Here is a 24674-nt window from a genome sequence, read left to right as displayed (position 1 = left end):
GGGAGAGAATGAAGATGAAGGGAAAAGAGGAGGGTGAAGGGAGAGAAAACCAGACATTATGTGCCTCCCGATGCAAGAATACACTGCCATCTAATGTCTTGCCAAAAGGATTAGAAACAAGCCTAATGAAACCTCTGATTTCAGCTGTCAAATCCCAGGAAATACACAGCACAGAGGAACACGTTGAATTGTACCATGAATAGGCAGCCAGCAAGATCCAGACTATGAGAAACTCTGCAGGTTAAATGTTCCTCTGCTTTAGACGGAGGAGGGAAACCTGTAGATCCAATGGCACTGAAAGACAACAAATGCGTTGAAATGGCAAGACGGAACTCGAGAGACCAGGAATGCACCGCCAGGCGATGGGACTGTAAAGAAATGTCAGGAGGTGGTAACTCCACGAGTCAGGAGAGTGTTGACTTTTAGGAAAAGGGAAGGAGTGGGGAGAGGCCGTAGAGGGGCTTCTGGGGTGACTGGCAAAGCAGTGACATGAGCAGTGATTAAGGGATGGTCCCCTCACAACTCCTAAGCTACACACCGGCTTTATGTGGGTTTCGGTGTCTTTTAAAGGGGGAGGAAGGAGAGAGAGAAGATTGCCTAGCATTTTCTCCCCTTGCAATGTGCATTCCCGGCAGCGATGAACTAGGGCATCCGGGGCCCCAAATCTGGAGCCGGCTTACAACATTTCAGTGTTTCTAGGACACTGTGAACATGGACACATTGTACTGCGTTCCCATATGCAAAAAGTGGTGATTCCGAGTGTGGTGAGTTGAGAGGACATGGCACCGAGATCTCCACAACACGTTTTATGGACAGACGGCATTGCCTGGTAGCTGTGGGAGGAAGGGAAGTTCTGAGAAGTAACACTTTCGCTCAGTCCTCTTTTTCTTCCTCATGCCAGGCTCTCAGGTTTGCTAACTGAATAAACCACACAATGCCATAGCTAGGACCTCGGAATTCGCCCAGCTCAGTGTTCCTTATAATGCCTACCCCTCCCCCACGCCCCCGCCACCGACCAACAAGTGTCAGCATCTCTGGGGCTCATTCAGGATGCGGACCTGGCCCCACGCGAGATCTGCGTGAAGTAGGGCTAGACTCGGCCTTACGCAGCCCCCCAAGTGATTCCCACACTCCCTGAGGTTTGACACCCATGGGTGTGATCCAGCGTCTCTCATCAGGTGAGGAAAGAGCATCTCAGAGAGGAAGAGGGCTCCCCAAACCGTTGTTCAGGAAATTAGCACAAAACCAGGACCGGAACTGTGTTTCCCTAATCCTGCTGCCCGCTCCCCCCAGGCCTTCACTCATTCCCCGCCTCCTTCAGCCATATAAGGCCCGGGAGGTACAATTTCAGGTGGAACAGACTCAGTCCCGCCTTTATGGCGCCTACTGACAGACGAGACTGACAACAATTTTTTAAATTCCCATGATGTAGAATTACAGATTGGGATGTGTTCTGAGAGAGAAGAGCAGAGACCTGTCGCGTTATTCAGGTGCACAGGGTTCACTTCCATGAGCAGGTCACATCCAAGCAGAGACATGAGGCCGGGTGGGGCAGCTCTGAGGTCAGAGGGAATTCGGCTCGGTGGAGAGACTCAGAGAGTAGCTGGAGGACACTGAGGGCCCAAGGCCAGCGGAACATGGAGGTGGCGTCCCTGGGCGCTCCCGAAATCACCCTGTCCCCAACCGTATCTCAGATCGGCCTGTCCATACGAATCATCTTAGGAACTTAAAAAAATATTTCTGCCCCTACCCAACCCCGTGATTTAACAGGACCGGGGTAGGTCCCAGGAATTTATACTCTAAAGCTCCTCCGTTTATCCTAGTGTGCAATGAGGTTTGGGAACTTCTGGCCTAGGAGATTTGAGGAAAATGGAAATGATTGAGGCTAAGGGACGAGCTGACTTTGATTTCCTGCTCAGACCCTCACCGTGCTCATTTATCAGTGGGGACAGAAATACCTGCTTCACGGGGTTGGAGCAGGGTTATACCAGATAAACTCTGCAAAGAACCAGCTGGGGCCTTGGTACCTTGGTATATGCTCAATACATAGTGACTGTAATTCAGTCCAGGCCTCTGGTTTCCAGAAGGGCTATTTTTAGAAGGAAGGATTATTTTTATCACTCTGCAAAGTATCCAGTGGTTTTCGGGACAGTCTGGTTTGCACCCTTCCCAGAACAATTCGTATCCCTTCCACCCTCCATTCTTGCACCACCCCCCACCCAAGCTGAGAGCAAGAGATTTAGGGTCACGTCCGGTTTAACTCTCCACCCCACCCCCGCCCCCAGCCACGCTCTATTCCCAGCTAGCCATATGGGTGAATAATCTTTTCCCTAAAAATAGACAACGGCACAGGCTCCATCCAGATTGGATTTCACCTCTTGTTTTTAAGGCTGTCAATCTGGCAACCAGTACTGAGGCTAAATTATCTTCTTGAAAATCTTAAATGATGAGAAGAAAGCCTCAGGGGTATGAATTCTTGGCATTGGAACGGTTATATGGCAAAATCTCCAGATCTGAAAAATTGAGCAAGAGATTTGAACCACAACTATTTATTCTTGCAAAATCAGCACAGACTCCTGGACTGTTTCAGCGGGAAGGCAACACCAAGACCATGTGGTACAATGAACGATTGGAGGGGGACACGGGGGGGACCCCGAATTTGCTTCTAGGTATTGTCAGAATTACTTTCAGGTCTAACGTCTGGTGCCTTCATCCTTACAGGAGAGGACAAAACAGAGTACAAATTACAAGGCAGGCAGGGAGGATGTGAGTGATGGGGAGAGGGAGTGAGAAGCCAAAAGGGAAAATGGGAATGTCTGGGGTTGAGGTTTGCCCATCACCTTTCTCTCTGGATCACTGCCCCAGGTTCTCCTGTACTATTTAGGCTTCTCTGTGGATGACCCAGACTCTTCTGTGTGCTGGGAGCCTCCTTCCAGCGTCACCCTCCATAGATCCCTTCCTTTATTCTCTCAAACACAGCTGACACAAGACAATGTGTTTACTGTCTTTACTGAGTGGTCAAGTGACAGAAGATTATGATGCAGAACAGAAAGCTATAAAAACTGGACTGGTAGATTCCACCCAGTGACCCTAGAGATTATGGGCCATGAACATGTGTAAGGATTCGGGCCCCTCCATCAACATTTATGTTCATGTTCTTATAGCTGTTTTTCACAGCTTTTTAATTTTTTTTTGAGAGACAGAGGGAGCAAGAGCTGGGGCTGGGGGAAGAGAGAGAGAGAGAGAGAGAGAGAGAGAGAGAGAGAGAGAAAATGAGAATCCAAGCAAACTCCATTCCCGATGCAGGGCTCGATCTCGTGAAGGTGGGATCGTGACCTGAGCCAAAATCAAGAGTCAAGACACTCAACTGACTGAGCCACCCCGGCGCCCCTATATTTCCTGGTTTTTGCATTCATTTCTTCATTACCAATCAACAGTCATTTCTGGCTGTCTCCCTAGCCCGCAACCACCCACCTCCTCTACCCCGCCCCTTGTCCCCCCTCATTCAGGAGCTCGTCTCCACTCAGCCCACCCTTCTTTCATGCTCCTTCTTGTGACTAGCTTCTTCCAAACCCAGTGACTCAAGAAACAGGATAGCCCTTCCTCTCTGCATTACAGGGCGTGATTTTAAGACAGGCAGGTGGACAAATGGGCCTGAAGCAGGGGTGTGATGGAAAGGGCCTCATTAACAACTGGGGTTGTATCTATCGTGGGCCCAGAGGGTGGGGGTACAGAGGTGGCTTCGGCGTTCAGCCAGCACAAGGAAAAATGAAAACGTGTGAGTATGACAACAATACAACCCAAGGGATGTTTTAGGAAGATTTCAATGTGATTAGATATGAACAATTTTGGAAAGTTATACAGGTATCCTCTTGTGCAAGAAACACTTTTTATTTAAATAAAGCTTTAAGTAATTTATCAATAAATTCATACCTCATCAGTTTGTTTTATGAATAGTAGGTAAGTGTCAGCTTATTTAATTATGAGTTATTCATGGTTTGAGATTCTTCAAACTTCCCCCAAATATATCGTTCCTTAAGGACACCCTATGTGCCAAACATTTGCCAAACGCTTCTCACGTGTTCTCATTTTCAGTTAAGAAAATTAATACAGGCACAAGATGGGCAAGTAACTTGCCAAAGGCCACACAGCTAGAAAGTGGGCAGGCTGGGATTCTGAATTCTTATTGACGGACATCAGTAACTGGGACTAGGTTGTGGTTACCTGGAAAGGCAATTCTGGGGTGAGCCTGGAGTTGGTGCTGTGGGGAAGACACGGCCAATGAAAGGTTAGTAGGGTCTCTGATGCCTTCCGAAGAAAGTTGGCATGCATACCCCACAGAATTAATCCCTACAGCCCCAGTTCAAACACAAAGAGCGTGTGCAGTATGGCTCTGGGGTGAACTGGAAGTTTTCTTTAAATGTATCCGAAAGAAAAAGAACCGGCTCAAAGCAGATGGGGCTCCGACCAGTCAAGAGCCCAAGGAGAATACAAAGTCCTGCTTGGTACTAGTGGATGATAATCTTGTAGCCTCCAGCCAGGCCTGTCTAAACGTCCATCCGCAGCCCAGACTTTTGAGTGGGACCTCACTTGGTTTTGTTTTTGTTTTTTTATGTTTTTTTTTTTTTTTGAGAGAGACAGAGCATGAGTGGAGGAGGAGCAGAGAGAGAGGGAGACACAGAATCCGAAGCAGGCTCCAGGGTCTGAGCTGTCAGCACAGAGCCCGACACGGGGCTCGAACCCATGAACCACGAGATCGTGAACTGAGCTGAAGTTGAATGCTTAACCAACTGAGCCACCCAGGTGCCCCATCACTAGGTTTTCAGAGGTGCTCATGGGAGGGCAGATGTGGCTGGTGGAATAATTGCAACCCAGACCCTGGTGGCCCCTCCAGCTCAGGGTCTGCCCTGTCAGTTTTGCCCACATCAGTCCAATGCAAAACTCAGCCCCTTTGCCAGTTTCTACCGTATATGAAATTAAAACTCATTTGCACCAAGAACAGTCTGAGGTCAGCCACTGTAGTGAATATAAAAACATGGTGGGAAACTGTAACCCAAATGTCCGTCAATAGATGAATGGATATACACACGTAATGGAATATTACTCAGCCATAAAAAAGCATGAGATCTTGCCATTTGCAACAACATGGATGGAGCTAGAGGGTATAATGCTGGACAAAATGAGCCAGTTAAGGAAAGACAGATACCATATAATTTCACTCACATACAATTTAAGAAACGAAACAAATGAACAAAATAAAAAGAGACAAACCCCAAAAACAGAGTCTTAACTATACAGAACTGATGGCTACCAGAGGGGAGGCAGGTGGGGGGGGGATGGGCAAAATAGGTGAAGGGGATTAAGAGTATACTTATCAGGGTACCTGGCTGACTCAGGTAGCATGTGCAACTCTTGATCATGGGGTTGTGAGTTTGAAACCCACCTTGGGTATAGAGATTACTTAGAAATAAAATCTTAAAAAAAAGAGTGCACTCATTGTGATGAGCACTGGGTAATGTAGAGAACTGTTGAGTCACTCTATTGTACACTTGAAACTTACAGAACACTCTGTGTTAACTGTACTGGAATTCAGAAAAAGGGTGGTGGAGCTGGACCCAAATGCACACACGTCTTCCCTCACTGTCCTCCCCTCTCCCTCTCAGGACCAACAGAAACCTCTTTTGTCCTTCACCTCAGTGCTTGACTATGTCCTTGGGGACTTAACTCTCCTTCCCAAGAGACAGATCTAGCGATTCCTTCCCAAACAATCTGGTATTCTCTCCAAGACGACGCTGGGGAATAGAAGCTCTTTACTTTACAACGTAAATGTGGCTGGGAAATTTGACAAGGGAAAGCTTTTGCGCAGCCCAGAGATTTGACTGGTTTCATCTAAAAACTGGGGGAGAAAAAGTTTATCCACAAAAAGGCTGAGAAATTCACATTTGGGCCGCTGTTAATTTCAAAGTGCTGACCAGGAGCTTGTAGCTGTGCCATGTTTCAGTGGACCACACTCTTCATCACATTGCATTTTGCTCAAGTTGCACTGCAGTCTGGGGTAAGGGCCTAATTTCTTTTATATATATATATGTATATGTATATATATATATATATATATATATATATATATATATACACATATATATACATATATATATATATACACATATATATATATATATATACACACACACACACACATATATGTATATATGTACATATGTATATATATGTATATATATACATATATATGTATATATATGTGTGTAAATATATAAAATGTTTTTTAAAAATAAAATACTAAAATATGTTTAAAAAATAAATATTAAAATATATATACATATATACACATATACATATATATGTGTATATATATATATATATTTATTTTTGAGACAGAGACAGTGTGGTTTGTGGAAGAGCAGAGAGAGACACAGAATCCAAGGCAGGCTCCAGGCTCTGAGCTGTCAGCACAGAGCCCAACACGGCTCTTGAACCCATGAGCCGTGAGATCATGACCTGAGCTGAAGTAGGACGCTTAACCAAATGAGCCACCCAGCCACCCCTAAAGGCCTAATTTCTTAACGTGAAATTCAGAGATGCCAGAATATTCTCTCACTTGAACACAGGGGTCATTTTCTCCCTGCTTCCTGTTTTGCCTTCATCTTTGACGGTCTAGATTCTGCTGAGGAATTAGCCCTTGTATCAAAAGTCTGTCCACACTGCTGTCTATTGTTCTCCTTCAAATCAAAGGTTTGAAAGTGCTACTTGCCAGTGGCAGGACTGAGGCCATACAGGAAGTGGCCTGAGTTCCCAGAGCTGGTGGGGGCACCGACAGTCAACCAGTCACTCAGGACCTCCTCACCACCCCCCTCTTGCCCACTCTGAGCTTTCCATGCTCACCCCTTCATTTTCCCCTTTCAAACAAATTAAAAGCAAGCAAAAATGGTAAACTCCTTTTTCAGATTTAAATTACTTTACTGAAAATAGCAGAATCTTCCTTCTCCATCTTCTACCAATGCTGGTCTCTGAAGATGTGGCCACTGCTTCCCTTGGTGAGTGCCTTTACTTCCAATCCAAGATATTTATAAGATAAAGACCATGTCTTTATTTCAGTATCTGCTATACACAATACAAGTTTAATTCTGTTACCCCACATGCTTTGCCCTTTCTGGACCTCAGTGCTCTGAGCTGTAAAATGGGCACAATAATAATCACCTTTGGCTCATGGCAAATTAGAAATGAGACTACATATGTAAAGCATAGCTTCCCAAAATAGTTGGCCTTTAATAATTCTGTTATGCCTTGCCTTTTCTTCCTTGGATTTAGAGGACTGAATATAGCCTCTTTTTGTCAGCTAAAGCCCGACACCCTGGCCTGGGTAACCTTTCTGCTACCTGTGGGAAGACTTTGGGAGGCTTTAGGAAGGTCTACTGGAGCTTGGAAGCTTTTGCCTCCCTAAAACCCAAGATCAAAAGTCAGGAGAAGGCAGGGCAGCCCTGTAAGTCCGAGCTTATGTGCAGTAAGAGAACCTCAGACCCACACATGTGGCCAATCACTCATTCATTCAACGGCATTTGTGATCCCCTCCATGGTCAAAGGCATAGGGCTAGTTGCTACCAGACAGAGCTGTTTTTTAAAGGCACATTCAGGGCTCTACCAGCTCTCACTGATATAGCCCATCATCCCACCCCTCTCGGGCACGAGGCACACTCAGGTTCAAATCCCAGCCTCACCACTTGGCAGATGTGTTGTTTTAGACAAACTACCTCAACTTTCTGAGCTTCATATCCTCACCTTCAACTCCCCTCCCACCTTCTGCAACTCCACGTGGACCTTAAAAATCACACTGCACCTTTTTCTACCGACTATTTTGCTGTGAATCTCCCAGTTTTGTTTTGTTTTTTTTTAGATATTTCCTGGAAAATCCTTCCTGCTTTTCAAATTCATCCGAAGCACAGAGAACGATGCATGGCATCCAGTGAGTGAGAGACAGATGCCGTGAAAAGCAGGGGAGAGCGGAAGCATCAGGAACAGAGCGCCCAGTGGCCTCAGCAGGACCCAGGGGCGATTGCACTCTGGACAGTGCTGGATCCTCTCTTGGCGTGGAGCAGCTTTCAGTGAGCAGTCAGTCCACTGCTAGGTGGGCAGATGACATCGGGAATCCCAGCACCGCTGGCCTGGCCCTTGCCGCTTAACAGGCAAACGTGGCTGTCAAACCCAGCTGTTTCTTAATACTGTAGCATCCACTTAGTGACCTGGGATGGGGAGGCCATCCAGATCCAGCTCTCAAGCCACTGGCTTTCAGCATAAAGGAAACTTGTTCCTCAGCCCAAATCATTAAGGAACTGATAACAATCTGTTGCCAAGGTAGCTATTCTTCCAAGATGGTCAAACAGAGAAATTACTCAGATAGTCAATGGTGATGTAATTTTGAACCCGGTGGCCATCTGGCATCAGGTCAAGAAGCAGAGCCAAAAGCCCATGAGCATTTTTTTCTTTGCTTGCGATTTTCCTAAGAGCCCGGGCATGGGAAACTTGTCCACACCCCCTTGGCCCTCACAGCCAGAGGGAGCAGTATTTGTCACTATGCCTGGGAAAGAGAAGAGGTCCTCTGTGGAACAACTCGAGAAGTCCCCCGTGCCAAAGTCCCCCTCTTCCAGCCCTTGTCAATGCTGCCTGCAGAGGGGAGCCCAGAGAACAGCCTGTCAGCTCTTTTCAGGGCTGAGAAAGTCAGGCTTTCTGTCGCCTTGGCTGGACTGAGGGACTTGGACCGCTGGTCGTCAGCCCAGGATTTACACAGAGAGGAGCAAAGAGGGATGGGAAGCATCAGACCTTTCACTGATTGGGAACCAGGGACTCAGAGCTGGAAGAAACCTTCCAACAGCCACCCCGTTCCCTCAGTTGATGAGAAATGGAGGCCCGTCAGAGTCACACAGCTCAGCGCCCAGGGCTCCTGCCTGCCCAGAGCCAGAAGGTCTGAGCAGATCGGGCACCAGCCTGGCTTCTCCGGGGGCTGGACCATCACTGCATCAGCTTCGCCCTGTTGCTGGCTCCTCGCAGCAACTGTGTTGCTCCCGACCGTCAGCCCCAGTAAAAGAGCAGATTCGTTTCCAAACTCCCCATCCACCCCCATCCAGCTGCCCACGCGGCCCGCTGCGACTCCGCCGCCAGCCAGCCCTTTCTGGCTCAAGCACCCACAGGGATTCAGGTTCCTGGAAGAGCGACTCCAAACGCTTCAGGACGTCATAGTGGAAAGAGAAAGAGAACAGCCAGAGCAGGGCTCAAAATCTGACTCTGCCACTTTCTCACGCTTGATGCTGGTCAGGTTACTTACTTTTTCTGAGCTTTGATGATCTCGGTAGTAAAACGGAGACAATAATATGTTCCAAGGAAGATTGTAAGAATTAAACGAGAATCTACGGAGCACACACAGTCTCACTCACGTCTGGCACATGTTATGCCCAGGAACTGGCAGCTGCTTCTCTTTGGGATCTTCCACCTTATGGGGCAGGGTGGGGGGCATCCCTTGATGGGTCCCTACATGAGCCTTCTCTTTGGTCATTTACTGTCTTTCTTTGTGGTCCTGGCTGTCACTGATCCTTAATGCTTGCTGAACACCTGCTGCGTGTAGACCCTTGTTGGATGCGGAGGATGCAGCCACCACTCAGTCCCGCTTCCTGCCCCTTATGTGCTCATGGCCAAATGAGAAGACAGAGAGAGAAGTCAAACACAGAGCAGCAACTTTGCAGGCAGAATGGGTACAAATGTGGCCTGGAGAAGTCAGGAGGAGGGGTCATACACTTCATGATGTGAGTAGTATCTAATCTCCTTTCCTGTTCTGGCAAGACTATGGTTCTCCTCCCCGTGAAGAAGACCCGGGGGCTGGAGTTAAGAGCAAGAGTTGCTCTGATGGGCTCCATCGCCTGGACTCAAGTCCTGAAAGACACTGTCTGAGGGGAAGCCAGAATCAAGAACTAAGACGACTGTCAGTCCTGAGCCATGTTCCCAAGGAGGTGCCGAGAGCCTGAGGCAAGGATTCAGTGCGTTTGATTTATTGAGGAGGTCTTCTCCAGACGAGGGAGTGAGGGAGGAAGGGCAAGGCGGGGATATGGTCTCAGCTGGTGTCTAACTTCAACCTTCCCAGGGGGAGCTCTGGAGAAAGAATTGTCACCTGGAGTTGACTCCATAATAAGACGAGAAGGCCAGACTTTTATACTCTGTGGCCATCAGTCATGAGTTGGGTTTTGAAGAGGGGTTGGGTGCCCCTGAACGGGGTGGCTCCTGCTGGGCTAAAGATAATTTGGGAGGAAGTGGGCAGCTCCGAGCCTTCAGCACCCCACAACCACAGCTTCTGAAAGATAGATGCACTGGCCCGCTGTGCTGTCCAGTTAGAGGTTTCAGCCCAAGGAGGCTGGACAAAGGCAGAACATGGGAGGGACAGCCACATTGAAACTGAATATACAAGGTTCTGGAATTGCAGAAAAAGAGGACTTGAAATGTTGGACAGTATGTGAGAGAGAGTGTGAGAGAGAATACTAACTCTAGCAGCTTTTACTGAGCTTTCGTTGAATACCAGCTCTTGTGCCGTATCTTGTAAATAGGACCTCATTTAATCTTCCCCCAGACCCTACAAAGTACCCATCTTGTATGTGAGGAAACAAAGGCTCAGAGAGGTTAAGTCTGTTGCCCAAGTTCACCAGAGCCAGGGCCGGGAATTGAACCCAGATCCTCGTTACTCTCAACTGGCGTTCCTACACATCTTGCCGGGGCTTTGATCTTTCTTTAGCTGGTCCCAGGCTGTTTCCAGACGTGGTGTTTGCAGCCAGCACCCTTGAGGGATGAGATCACAGCTTCCTCCCGGATACAAATGAGCCTGCTAGAAGGTGGTGGGTTCCCCAGGTCCACTGCCCCTTTCCTGGTGGGGGGGGGGGCATCTATCTAGACTCACATGCACAGCCCCTGCGGGCCTGGGGGCTCAGGGAACTGATCCGTTGCTCTGGATCCTGCTGTCGCCGGGAGTCACAAAGTCTCCGGTCCCCGACTCAGGAGGCTTCTCTCAGCACCCACGCAACTGTGGCAGGCTGCTTCATTACCTTACAGCTAGGGAAAATCTCAGCCCCTTCACAGCCCTTGGCATCTGGCATTAGTCACTCCCACTTCCAGCCACCACAGCCTCCTTAGTGAGCCCACAAACGCACAGAAAATTTTTTACCTCAGACTCGTACACCCAAAATACCCCCTGGTCTCTCCATCTGTCTCGCTTCTTTCCACTGTCAAAGCCAAATGGCACCTCATTGCTATTTACTCGTATCAGGTGTCCTAGTGGGATTCCAGGCCTCCCGCCTCAGTTTGGAGGTTCCCCCCAGCGGAGTCCACAAAACCCTTTGCCATTTGCCCCTCGGGCTGTTATGGCCTCAGCTCGGAGATCTCTCAGTGCAGCAAAACCTAACTTCTTTCTCTTCCCAAAGCTCTTTCGTGCTGTTCCTTCTTCTGCAATTAACCTTCATCGTCTTTGTCTGACTCAGTCTTTAAGATTTAGTTCCAGAGATACTTCCTCCAGAAAGCCTCCCCTATAGTCTAGCTCGCTCAGCTGGGTCTTTGTCCCCCACGGTGTCCCCCCCCCCACCCCCGGCATGTCACACAGAACAGCATCAGCTGGTACCACAAGTGCTGGCTGACTTGGCTGTGCTTCCAATATTGGGAGCTCCTTGGAGACAAGAACTGTATCTTGCTCATTCTGATATCAGTGCTTAGCAGGAGCGGTGCCCAGAAATATTTCTTTAAAAAAAAAAAAAATGAATGAATGCCCACCTTCTGCATAAATAACCTCCCTGAACACTTCTGACCCAAATGATCTCATTCCTCCAACCTCTTAACTCCTCCAAGCTCCCCCGGGACTGCTGTTAGGACAGTGTATGTATGGGGATGAATCGGCATTTCTCACGTGCACCCCTTAGAGGGTCAAGACCGTATCTTCTCTTTGTTCAGACAGATCTTAGGTCATTGTGGAGTTTTTCTGGCTTTCAGTTTTATAGATATATCATTTTTAAATCCCTAAAAACCTAACCCAATGATAGCAAAAAGAGTCATGGAATATCTTCAATTTTATTCGGGTTAATGGGTGGATTTCTATCCAGCTCTGAGCACATGCTAATTTGCGTGTCTATTTCTAACGTAATAACTGAATCAATCTCCTAGGAGAAGAGAAGGGCATTCTTTCTCACTTCCCTCTGCCCGTTCACTATCTCTGAGCGGGTTTCAGGAAGTGAATTTAGTTAAGATTCGACAAATATTTATCAAGCATCCAATAACATTCCCACCCCCAGGCACCTGGCCGGTGTCCCAGGCAGTGTATTGGCAGCGAGCGCAGCTTTCTTGACTTATAGGTCGGAGACTGAGCAGATCCCCACTGCAGCATGGACAGGCAAGCTGCCAAGTTTGGTTGATTGGAAAGTCCAAAAAGATCATGAATAAACATATAGGCGGATGGATGGCCTTTTGACAGCTACACTTCAAATGCGGTTCGTGCTGCTCCTTCTCGACTCATCGGAGCACCCAGGAGCAGTCTGAATACTCAGCGGCTCAAGTCAGGGGAGGACTCCCTCCAGGCAGCCACGGAGGGCAGGCGGGCTGTACATAGTCATCCGGCAGAGCTGCTCCCGTGGAACGAGGCAGACGGGGCCTGGTGAGGAGACAGCCAGGCTTCCCCTCATCAAGCCACTGGAAATCCCTTTCAAATTTCAGTTTGGTTCCTTGCGAAAGAAAGCCAAACTTGTGCGCTCTTTTGTCCCTTCCAGAGGCAGGATGAAAAATAACGTGTTGAAGAGCTCAGCTCTTCTTCACCACCAGCCTAGTGGGGCCGTGTGCATTCTGTGGGCTGAGACCCACGATCTGCACGTGCCCGGTAAAATTTGGAGAAGGTGGTGGCTCACGTAAGAGCAGGAGTGTGGTTCGACTGGGTGGTCATAGCGTTCAAGTTGCAGTTTACCGGTGACCTAATTTTTCCCATTTGTAAATCGGAAGCAGTGAAACTTCGGGCGCCTGGGTGGCTCAGTTGGTAGAGCGTCCAACTTCAACTCAGGTCATGATCTCACGGTCCGTGAGTTCGAGCCCCACGTCGGGCTCTGTGCTGACAGCTTGGAGCCTGGAGCCTGCTTCGGATTCTGTGTCTCCCTCTCTCTCTGCCCCTCCCCCGCTCATGCGCACGTGCTCTCTCTCTCTCTCTCTGTCAAAAATAAATAAACATTAAAAAAAAAAAAAGCAGTGAAACTTCCTCTCTGAATCACGCTTTGGCCACATGATGGATTCTACCCCTCTTGAAACTGCTACTCTTTTTGACATACCCCTCAAACCTGTGTGTACCTTTCCCAATATACTCCCCAGTCCCAAGAAGAGGTGTACTGGCCTGTAATCTGTGTTCCTGGGAGACTATTTTGCCAAACAGGGTGAGTACCTGGTCCCATTCATCTCTGTATGATGGAGAGATGTTCTTTCTCGCTTCTCACTCCTAACCAGCTGGAGATAACTTCTCTTTGCCTACTCATATTTTCCCTTTCCCCTACATCCTGAAAAGAGTTTAGTCTTTACTGGCCAAGTTATCGAATACTTGTGATAACACTGGAAACATGGGTAGAAAGAAACAGGTCCCAAGCTGTAGCAGGAAACTGGGCACCGGGTAGACTTTAGACAGAATTTGACAACTGAGATGTTCTGGGGCATCTACCTACTAGCTGCTAGAAAAGAAAGAAAAGAGATTTTGAAAGGGTTGGAGGAGGTATAGATGTGTTCCTCATTAATATTCCTTAATTCTTTTTGTAAGCAAAAAATTATAATCTGGTTTTAATTAATTTTAAACTGTGTGTTTTAAAACGTCTTGGTACACGAAATGAACCATCTAAAGCCCCCAAATGTATTGGGGTTTCACCCATATCTTCAGCACCGAGGACAGTATCTGACACACACCCATATTTCAAATGGTGGTTGGAATGACTGCCTGAGCACAGTGGCGGGGGAGGGGGAGAAAATGCTCTACTGCATCTCTCGTCAGAGCCACCCCATCCCCATCCTCCCTCACAGACGGTGATGCCCAAATGAAGAGAGCTGTGTAGAAAGGTACAGAAATTTGGGGGGCTATGCTCAGTTTGACGATAGATCACTCTAAGGGTGTATTTTCAGCCCTCAATAATTCCCTGGAGCTGTCCTATTACATGATAGTGGCCTCTCTGGCCACACGGTTCATCTAAATGAAAACAATCAGGTACTCTCTTTTTGGAGCTTGGGATGGAGACTAAGGCATTGGTCTCAGCCTGGGCTGGTTAGCTCAGACAAAGCAGTGAAATCCATCTGTAGAGAGAGAAGGAAAGGATGGAGAAATGAAAGAGGGGCCAACAAAGAGGTCTGTGTACCCAGGGCACTCTGAAGTTGCTTTCCAATAAAAGTCGATTGTGGCCGAAGCTAGTTTGATACCGTAAGAAAGTAGAAAGACAATCTACAGAATAGGAAAAGTATTTGCAAATTATATGTCTGATAATATTTGCAAAGCATATGTCTGATAAGAGACTTGTATCTAGAATATATATAGAAAACTTACAACTCAACAATTTTTTTAAAAACCTGTGACTCGGGGCACCTGGATAGTTCAGTCAGTTAAGTGACCAACTATTGGTTTTGGCTCGAGTCATGATCTCAAGGTTCAAGCCCTGCTGACAGAATGGAGCCCTGCTTGGAATTCTCTCTCTGATTCTGTCTGCCCTTCACCCACTCGTTCGTCTGTTCTTTCTCTCTCTCTCTCTCTAGTAAATAAATAAACCAACAAACAAACCCCATGACTTAATTTAAAAAATGAGCAAAGGATCTGAATAGATATTTCTCCAAAGATATGCAAACGGCCAACAAGCATATGAAAACATGCTCCACATCATTAGCCATCAAGGAAATGAAAATCGAAACTACCATGAGATACTACTTCACACCCACTAGAGTGACTAAAATAAAAAAGACAATTGTTGGCAAGGATGTGGAGAAATGGGACCTCATACACCACCGTTAGGAATATAAAATGCTGCAACCACTTTGGAAAACAGCGTGACAGTTCTTGGAAAGGTTAAACATAGTTCCCATTTGAACCAACTGAAAACTACATCTCCATAAAAACTTGTCCACAAATGTTGACAGCAGCATTATTCATAATAGCCAAAAGGAGAAACAACCTAGAAGTCCATCAACTGACAGATAAATAAAATGCTGTGTCTCTATACAGAAAAATTTGTCCATTAAAAAGGAATGAAGTGCAGATACATGGTACCACATGAATGAACCTTGGACATAGATGGCTGAGCTAAAGAAGCCAGGCCCAAAGCACCATAAATTGTGTGGCTCCATTTAAAGGAAATGTCCAGAATAGGCCAATTCAGAGACAGAGAGCAGATCTGTGGTTGCCTAGAGCTGGGGGTGGGAGAAGGGGGAATGAGGAATGACTTTTTTTTTTTTTTTAAATAAATCATTCGTTGAGCACTTAAATGTGCTGGGTACCATATTGGATACTCAGCCCACACAAGCTCCAGTCTTAACCTTTCTACAGGGTCACTATCCCCATCTCCCAGTGAAGGTGTGAGGCCTATAGGAGTAAATCCCAGGTTGGTGAATGTGAATCTGGGAGCTGACCCCAAGCCTGGCTCCATCTGCCACACTCTGTCCACCTGCAGGTTATTGCAAATGACCTTTCCTTTGACAAGGACTTTTGGTCGTCTACCTCCTTTGCTCCAGCCCATACTGACATTTCTGCCGGAAAGTTCACTTCTTCAAGTTATTATTTCAATTGGGCAGTTAAAACTAAAGAATCCAAGAATCCAAGAATCCAAGGCATAGAAAACTCAGAAAAAAGCAAAATTCTTCTCAAAAGGATACGGAAGATGTGAATAAAGTGAAAGACCAGCTAACTGAATAAAAAGATTGAATATGGTAAGGCTAGCAATTCCCCCCAATTAATCCATATCATACACTTAATGTAATTAGAATAAATATTCTTATGGAAGATCAAAAACATGTCTCAACAATCCTAAAATTTATCCAAAAAAGCATCATTGGAATAGCTAGAATTTTTTTAAAAAACAGAATGATGAGAGGCTCTTGTTCTACATAATATTAAACAGTATTATAACACCATGCTAAAGATGTGAGAAAGTAGGGGTACAGAATTTGATACAAACTCCACAGAAAGAAATAGATAGCAAAGAATACTCAAATTACACAAGAATTAAATATTTGACAAATGTGGCATTTAAATTACTGAAGAATGAGACGTTTGTTTAATAATTTAGGCTAGGATTACCGGCTCGTTTGAGGGTGAAAACTGAACTTGGGTTCTCACTAAATAAAACTTTAAAACTTCTGTACATTAACAACACTATAAACGAAATTTAAAGACAACCTTCAGATTGGGAGAATTTTGCAACAAATAGGATACATGATTGATAGTTTTGATCTATCAATGAGGAAATGCTAATATCTTTCAATAGACAAAGGACACATATAATTGAAAAAGTATTAAATATAAATAGCCAATACACCTGTAAAAGAAAGTTCAATATCTATAATAATTGAGGAAGTTCACATAAGAACAATAAAAAGATAATGACTCAACTGTGAAATGATAGTTTCCTATTCATGGTTTTTCATTAGAATAGCAAATTTTGACAAGTTTTGGGAAAACAACATTTTCACTGCTATTGGGGATATAAATCCATGAAAATATTTTGGAGCCACTTTGAAAGTGTACATCAAAAGCCTTAAAAATATCTATTCATTTTGATCCAATAATTGTAATGTACTAGGATTTTTTCCTTTAAAAATTGGGGAAAAAAAGGGACCTCATTGGGCAAATTGGGAAAAAAAAAACTATAGGGACCCAATACGGGATGAGTAAAACACATTAGGGTATAATCATTCTATAAACTATTTTTCAGCCTTTAAAAATGATGTAGAACAGAACTGGCAAAATGTGCCAAGGTATAGGCCTTCTGCAGGAGGCTGCCCGGAGGGCTATATCAAGAGGGATTCTGAAGTTTTATCTGGGTCGGAGCGCTGTCATAATTGATGGGTTACTTTCCACCCCTGTGGTAGGACCCATAAAGATATGGAAAGGTGCTCTATCTTTATCAAAATTATAAGAACATACACATTAACAAAGACACAAAGACCCTTCGATGCAGTAAGAAGGGCACTTCACTCCTGTGGTATCCTTCTCCCAAATCTATGCATGAGAAAGTCATGAGACAAACCCACACTGAGGGACATCCTACAAAATACCTGATCAGTACTCATCAAAAGTGCCAAGGTCATGAAAAACAAGGAAAGACTGGGAACTTTTCACAGATTTGAGAAGATTATAGAAACATGAAGACCGAATGCACATGGTGTTCTGATGTGATCCTGGAGCGGAAAAAAGAATGTTAATGAGCAAAATGGTGAGCTCCAAATAAGATCTGTGGTTAATAGTATGGCACCAACGTGAATTTCTTAGTTTCAACAAACGTACCGTGGCTATGTAAGATGTTAACACCATGGGAAGCTAGATGCAGTGCACGTGTGAATGCTCTGTAATATTTTGCCACTTTTCTATAAATCTAAAATTACTATAAAATTAAAAAAAAAATTTTGATGGTGGGAATGCATAAAACTGAATCGATAGTTAAGTGAATAGTCAAGCTGTTATAAAGCTATTTGCAGGGTTTTTTCTCTGATAATCAATAAAGCAGTCAGATTGAACAACAATGACAAAATAGACATGTCAATAGAAAAATGCCAATAGATGTTAGTATAAGAGAGTGATAGATTTTTTTGTTTCCTGTATTTCTAAATTTCCTTCCGTGAATATATATATATATATATATATATATATATATATATATATATGTGTGTGTGTGTGTGTGTGTGTATGTATATTATATACATAATATGTAATTTTGTACTAATTATTTTAAAAAGTAAAGTAAAACAAAAAGTAAACATTATTTTAAAAATCGTATGGGAGGGGTGCCTGGCTGGCTCAGTCGGTAAAACACGTGATTCTTGATCTCAGGGTCGTGACTTCAAGCCCCACACTGGGCATACAGCTTACTTAAAAATCACATGATAAAAAAGTGACTTAGGCTCCAGTTTGGGATGGGAGAAAGCCTTGAGACCAGAAGATAGAACCCACTGTAATCCTGTCGAGAGCTGAAATGAAACGAAACCAGTGCTAGAGAGAAAGTCCAGAGCTTTCCAGGAAAAGTGCAACGTTGGAATGCAAAGTGGGTTCAGGCTCTGACACCACAGGGGGACACAAAGGCCTTCAGAACTTTTGGCAGTAAGCACACTCCCCATGTGAGCAAGAAAAGCATCTCAGCTGGGTCAGCCACCTCCCGGTGTCCTCTCTGCAGACAGCCAGGAGACGGGACAAGTCCTCCAGGCTCAGGTGGCCTGTTGCCAGTCATTGAATCAGGAACAGCAGAACGTGGTCGGGCTGCTCAGAGTGAGCAAGGCAAATGGGAAGTGGGCGGTGGGTGGGGCAAGATGGCGGGCTGCCTCCCCGGGGACAGGTCCCATGGTGAAGGTCAGCACACAGTGGCACAGCAGCAGGTGTAAGATGCAGTGGAAGGCTCAGTGGGGAGTTGAAAGCAACTGGACTGTGAAAGGCAAACTCGATTGGCAAAGTACAGACAGGTAAGTTTCCCTCCTTCGCCTTCCAATGGTCTTGATGAGGTCACAGGACAGAGGGGAAGCTTTACACAACCAGGGGATCTGCTACCTTCCATCGGCCAGAGGACACAGGGATTCAGTTTCCTGGCAGTCACCCAGAAACTCACAGCAAGGGGATTCAGCAAAACGTAGCCGTTCACTCTTGGTGAAAGTGAGACTGAGTCATTGCTTCGCTCATTTGACACATTCATTCTTGAAACCAGTGTTTATTGAGCACCTTTTATGTACCAGATTACAAGCATCCCAAAGCACCCTTCGTAGGCAAGCTAAGAAGGAGAAAGCACACTAGAGGGAGGGGTCTGGAAGAAACGGAGCTCTGAGGAGAACAGTTGAAAGTGTGCAGAGCTCTTGGCTGGGACAGCTCCCCAGGCTAACGAGCAGCTTATTTAGTATGAGATGGCCTCAGGTCACCTGGGTGGCTCAGTCTGTTAAGCATCTGACTTTGGCTCAGGTCACAATCTCATGGCTCGTGGGTTCAAGCCCTGCATCAGCCTCTGTGTGGACAGCTCAGAGCCTGGAACCTGCTTTGGATTCTGTGTCTCCCTCTCTCTCTGCCCCTGTCCCGCTTGCATTCTCTCTCTCTCTCTCTCTCAAAAATAAACAAAAAATATTTAATATGAGATGGCTTCAGTTTTTCCAGATTCATTAACTTCACCCCTTAAAAGAAAAAAAAAAAACTATAGCAAAACAAGAGGTTGTTTCAGAGGCAAAAGGAAAATTCAGATGATATCACTATAGCTTCGGGAGCTGTCTCCAACTGCTGTCAAACACGGCCTGAGGGCAAAGGTCAAATGACAGAATTGTTTGTAACTGTACTATTCAGGACTTCAAAGAGGATTTCAAAGGACTTTAGGTGTTAGAGCACCTGGAAGTCACAAGACCGGGAGTAAAGCTTTCTTCCTTCCCAAAGCCCCAGTTTTCTCTCCCATGGAATGGGGTGGCCATAGCGCCTCCCTCATGGGATTGAGGATGACAGAGATGACGTATAGGACTCATTCGGCACTAGCCTGCCACATATTAAAGCACAACAAGTGTTAGATATTAATGTAATATTAAAGCACCAGGACATGTTGATGTGTTAAATTCCATCACATAAACTACAACTAATTTCACCAAATGAAAATCTGGCCGTATTCCAGGTATGCAATTCTCACCTCATTAAAAATATGTAAGTTATTAAACACTTTCTTGAGTTTTTAGAAACTCATATTCACTTAGCATTGGTGTATTTATCCACCAGCTGGCAAACAGGATCAGCTCCCAAAGGCATATAAAAACCTGTTGGAGAAGAAACTGAACTCAAGTCCATTCTATCCACTGACTCATAATTTCCTTGTGACATGGGACACAGCCATCGTTATTGGACGTACTCTTTCCAGACTCCCTTCATCAGTGTCCTTTGGAAACACAGCCTGAGAGCCACTGGATTGGACAGAATTTTAAAAGTATTTGCTTGGATTTTAAAGAGAACCAGTTAGGATTCGTAATAAGGCCATGAAAATACCACCCCCCACCCCCCCACCCCCGCTTTCTGCGAACCATTCAGAGGATACAGTAAATCGAAGAATTCCCAGAACTCAAGTAAAACAGTGCAAATGTTCAGGCTGATGATCTTGGCAGCGTGCCCCAGATTCTGCTGTTTAGAGGCCCCATAATATATCTTATCAAGTGATGGGACACTTTAGAGAGTGAAAGGAGCCCTATTTTTTTTTAATGTTTATTTTTCAGAGACAGAGACAGAGAAGGCACAAGTGGGGGAGGGGCAGAGAGCAAGGGAGACACAGAATCTGAAGCAGGCTCCAGGCTCTGAGCTGTCAGCACAGAGCCCGATGCGGGGCTCGAACCATGAGATCATGGCCTAAGCCAAAGTTGGACGCTTAACCAACTAAGCCACCCAGGCTCCCCAAAAGGAGTCCTATTAACAATCATTCCAGAACAACAGATATGCACACAACTTGTCCTGGGCAAATCAGGACACGTGGTCACCTCCTCCCTGGGCAGTTGAGCTCCTCGGATTTTTGGCAGCAGGGATGCACCTGCTCGTCCAGCTTTCTCCATGAAGCTGGTGGCAGGCAGAAGGGGGTGGGGGTGGGGGAAGGTCCACACACATGAGGGCAGCTCAGAGGCTGGAAATGCTAGAACAGATCAATAATCACCCAGCCCTTACTTCAACAGAAGAAACTGACTCTTCAGAACGAGCATTGTATTTTCCCAAAGAAACCAGAGTCTGGGGTAAATGTCAGAGGAGGCCTCCAAAGCCTTCCTCCCATAATTACCAAAATGACTGAATCCAGTTCACGAACCAGTCCTTAAATGGTGTTCCCTGCTAGGTGTGGTAGCCAGGGGCTAGGGACACGAAAGAAAACAAGGTGCCACATAGAGGAGAGATGAAGCTTTCTGCCCATATGTGCAGATCAGAGTGACTGTTCCCAGACCAGGGGCAGCAGACAGGCAACCGTACTGGGAGCACTGAGGGGGTGGGGGGCAGGGAGGACTCCCTCTGGGGAGACCACACCTGGGCTAAGCCTGCAAGGCAGACAATGAGGGAGCGCGCAAGGCAGAGAGAAGGAGATTTACAGGCTCAAGGACACAGTGAGGCATGATTTGGAGAACACAGTTAGTACATTTGAGAGAGAGGCTGAGTAGAGCCAAGATGATGGGCATAAGCCAGCCCTGCCCTCAGCAACCGTGGATCATGAACACATCTGCAGGTCCCTGGCCCCCGTGCCATCTCACCCACCCCCTCCCATCTCTTACCACAAATGGCCTCATGACTTCTGAGTGTAGGGACCGTTCAGCCCAATCTCTCCACACCAGCTTGCAGGCGGCCGCCTTCGGGCTGTCCGTCAGGTGCCCAGCTTTCTGTACAGTCTTCCTGGGGAAGATGGACCCAAAGCAGAGGCCTCGCGTGCCTAGAAGCAGGCTCAGGGCACTTGGGCAGGTATTCTGGAACCCCGCGTGACAAGGGCACGGCTTCAAAAGGAGTGTGCAGGCTCTGGGCAAGTAGTTGTCTCAGCCCCTGAGGATGCCTGGTGAGGGCAGGGTGCCCCGAAGTGCAGAGCCCAGAGCAAGGGCCATGACTGCCCAAGACCAATCTCAGTTCTTAGCAGAACTTCACCTCCAACCCCAAAACCTGACTCCCCTTCTCCTTCGCAGGGACGCTGGCCCTACAGGCCTTCTCAGTATCAGGAGCACATTCACAAACGATCTTGCTGGGCTCCAGGTTGCAGCCTCCTTGCTGGCCCCTCAAAAAGACTTCCAGTTCTGGCAGCTTCCCTCAAGCGTGTGAAAATCCTCGCAGCCTCACCTGGAGTTCCCATCAGGGCTCTTGACCATCACCTGGAGAAAACACCCATCGATGCCCACCCCCACCCCCAAGATTCTGATCAAATTGGCAGGAGCTCAAGAGCCGTAAGCAGGAACTGTTTGTCTCACGATTTCCTTAGAAGCAAGAGGCTCTCTTGAGGCACCTACATTTTGCTTTTAGCTCCATCCTGGAGAGTACCTTCCAAAAGAGGATTTCTGCGGGTGCTTCGGGGATTTGTTCTGCTACCACCAAGCCCGCACCTTCAGGGTGCCCTGGTGAATCCTGCATTCTCTGAGTTACCCAGATTCGCAGGTGTCCCCCGTAGAGTCTCCTTCTCCTGGGGCCTTTTTTCCTGAATCGGTTTCAGGTGATGGAGATGTGTGGTTTGGGTGCCGACAAGGAAAGTTTCCGAAGAAGAGCTTTATACAGTCAAAGGGCGGGGCACTGGCCACTCAGTTCTGAGAGCCAGAGACTGGGGGGTGTGGCCACCCTCCTTTGCCAGACTCACAGTTTCACTGGCTCCCTTCTGCCCTGATAGACACATGCTGCACAGGAATGTGTTTGGAGACTGAAGTTGCCTGGTCACCATGGTGACGAAGACGTGCTACTTGCATAGTACAGGGCGTCCTATATATACTTAGCAACAGCAATTAGGAAGGCTGCAGTTGCATTCAGTTGGGGCACATTCCTGGCTGGTGTGGGCATCCTGAAGAAGGTGCAGTCCCCAGAGAAGGGCCTGGGGATTTTGGTGAGGTCTGAAGGTCTCCACGTGGCATTATTCAGTCTTGGGGGAGGCAGCATGGTAGAGCAAGCCTGTGTGGATTTAGAACTAGAAGTTCCAACTGGCAGGGGGCGTCACCTGGAAGCTGGGGTGTCCCCATGCGTCAGGCACTCTGCCAGGGTGTGCACATCCCCGCCGGATTCTTGTAACAACCCCAAAAGGGAGCGATGGTGGTCCCTGTTTCACAGATGGGAACTGGGGGCTCAGAGAGGGTATGCGGTAGAGCTGAGAGTACGGTCTTACTTTAAAGTTCTAAATGGAGGGGGCGCCTGGGTGGCTCAGTCGGTTAAGCGTCTGACTTCGGCTCAGGTCACCATCTTGCGGTATGTGAGCTCGAGCCCCGCGTTGGGCTCTGTGCTGACTGCTCAGAGCCTGGAGCCTGTTTCAGATTCTGTGTCTCCCTCTCTCTCTGACCTTCCCCCGTTCGTGCTCTGTCTCTCTCTGTCTCAAAAATAAATAAACATTAAAAAAAAAATTTTTTTTTAAGTTCTAAGTGGAACTTTCCAGCTCTCCATTTCTTGAATCTCAAAGTGCGTATAACAAAAGGTCCCACCCATCTTGGAAAGTTCGAAGAAAACTTATGAGTAGATGCAAAACACAGGGTGGACGGGGCTGGCCCTGGAGAGGATATGGGAGAGACAGAAGGGAGTTCCTGAGGGCACACGGCCTGGGCCTCCAAGGGGCATGGGTACTTCCCTGGCCAGAAGTGAGCAAACCTTAGGTGCACTGATGAGACACTGGCCCAGAAGAGACTGACAGAAGAGTGAGTCCAGAAGCAAACCCAATGCACCTGGGAAACTAGTGGATGGTTGCCTTTAACAGGTGGCATTTCACAACTGTGGGGAGAAGGTGGATTCTTCCAGCAATGGTGCTAGAATGAAGGCCAGCACTGAAGAAAGACCGGGACAGTAGCTAACTCACACTGAGGGTTTACATTGCCCCTGGCACCGTGTTCTTTGCTTTACACACATCATCTTAATGACTTCTCACCACACACTTACAAGCACATTCTGTGGTTCTTCCCATTTCACAGAAGAGGGAACAGAGACACTGAGAGTGTAACTTGCCCAAAGTCATTGGCTTGTACTCACACTCAGTTGTCCTCAGTTTCCCAAAGCAGGGCTCTTGACCACTGCTACAGAATACGCCTGGAATCTTCTCTCCCTCCTCACTTCAGCATTAACACCCAAAGGAGAGTAGGAAGTTAAACCATTTACATTTCAGAGGAAAATAGGGGTGAATATTTTTACAGTCTTTGAGTGGGAAAGACCTTACAAGTATGACATGAAAGCTAGAAACCCAAAGGAAAAGGCTGATAAATTTGGCTACAAAAAAGTTTAAAACTTCTCTGTCAACAATAGAACATCAAAGCAAAGGCGATGAATTAACCACAACCTGAGAAAACCTGCATCATATATTACAAGTCCTAATATCCTAAATAAATAAAAAGTTCTTACAAATCAATAAGAAAGAAAGTGCACACCCCAAGAGTGAAAAGAACATAAACAAGGATTTCATAGAACAGGAAATATAGTCTACATTACAAAAATATGTACAACTTCACTAGTTAGAAATTCAAATTTAAACAATGACATTATTTTCATCTATAAGGTTTGTAAAGATTTTTTAAATGGTTACTACCTGATGTTGATGACAGTGTGGGCAAGCATGTCCACTCATATATCACTGATGGGCAACTTGGCAATATTTTAAAATGTGCCTATTCTTGGATCTAGGAATACATACTAGGAATTCTAGGAATATATACTACAAAATTTTTAATACAAGTTCATCGAGATATGTGTGCAAGGATTTTTTATTGAAGTGGTTTATAAGAGTGAAAGTGGG

At 46.3% G+C, this 24674-nt stretch overlaps 1 long non-coding RNA gene across 1 annotated transcript in view; it reads right to left on the bottom strand.

Annotated features, from left to right (window-relative positions):
* Positions 1 to 22088, bottom strand: part of LOC122213527 — a 34057-nt gene extending 11969 nt beyond the window's left edge. Inside the window, exon 1 of the long non-coding RNA XR_006199562.1 lies at positions 21496 to 22088. This is a non-coding gene — a long non-coding RNA (uncharacterized LOC122213527). The remainder of the gene's footprint in view (positions 1 to 21495) is intronic.
* Between the last annotated feature and the right edge of the window lie 2586 nt (positions 22089 to 24674).

The sequence above is a fragment of the Panthera leo genome, chromosome A2, assembly GCF_018350215.1.
Source record: "Panthera leo isolate Ple1 chromosome A2, P.leo_Ple1_pat1.1, whole genome shotgun sequence".
NCBI lineage: Eukaryota > Metazoa > Chordata > Mammalia > Carnivora > Felidae > Panthera > Panthera leo.
Note: the sequence above shows the minus strand (reverse complement) of the source record. Positions and strands in the feature narration are given on the sequence as shown.